This window comes from Mandrillus leucophaeus, unplaced genomic scaffold, assembly GCF_000951045.1.
Source record: "Mandrillus leucophaeus isolate KB7577 unplaced genomic scaffold, Mleu.le_1.0 Scaffold434, whole genome shotgun sequence".
NCBI classification, from domain to species: domain Eukaryota; kingdom Metazoa; phylum Chordata; class Mammalia; order Primates; family Cercopithecidae; genus Mandrillus; species Mandrillus leucophaeus.
Window position 1 is genome coordinate 1,717,687 of NW_012104632.1, and position 998 is coordinate 1,718,684.

Genomic DNA, 998 nt, shown 5'->3' on the forward strand with positions numbered 1-998 from the left:
GGCCGGGCGCCTCTTAGTCGGCAGGGCTGAGGCGGAGCGGCAGACCGTGCTGGGTCCGCGGAATCAAGAGGTGGGGCGGGCGGGAGGGGGCTGGACAGGGAAGAAGAGAAGGTCCTGGAGGGGCTGCAACTCCCAGACCCCTCTAGGCCACCCAAGATTCGGTCCCCATAGCTGCCCCCTTCCTCCTGGGAAATTTCCGCGGAGTGACGTCGCCCTCTCACTCTTTTCACCCCGCTTTCTGCCAATTTACCTGCTTTCTGTCAACTGGGAAATTACACTCTCCCCCCTCCCCCGCATCCCTCCCCCAGCCTCCCTCTCCTCCAGTGTTTTGGAGGGGCGCAGGGGAATTGAGATGGGGCTTCCTCATCCAGTCTGCGCTCAGGGTGGGAGATGCCCCTGCGAACCCTTTGAGTGGGCTGAACCCCAGGAGGGAAGGGCTTCGGCATTCTCTCCTGCGCCCCGTCCCCCCTCCCCAAGCCGGTATCCTGCAGTTTGGCCGCCTTTTAGGGAAGCTTGGGGGGCATGATGGGAACCCTCGCTAATTTAGCATTGGTGCAAATTCCTGTGACCTTTGGGGGTTCGAAGCAAGCAAAGCAAGCAACCCAAAATGAATCTGCACGTGGCAGAACGTCTTTAGAGAATAGGCCTCTGGGTGTGAGGAAGATGAAGTTTTCTGTTAAGTTTTTCACAGCCAGTGCTGGTTCTGCTGTATTTGGAAACGCACTGCAATAATTTAGAATAGTCAGGTTCACCTGGATGATGCGGGAGTGGAGCGACGTTTGAGCAGGAGCGAGCTCTGCCGGGCAGCTGGAAACTTTTAGCAGCCCCTTGCGTTGCCGCTGGCATTTGTTTTCTTGAAATGGGCTTGTTTGTGGGTGGGTGTGACTTGTGGTGTTTCTTGGAACAGTGCAAGAAGATGGGCCTTGGAAGTGGTTGTCTGGGCTTTGTGGCGCGGTGTGTTGGGGAGTGTCGGGGCAGAGTGCCGGGCCCCTTAACAC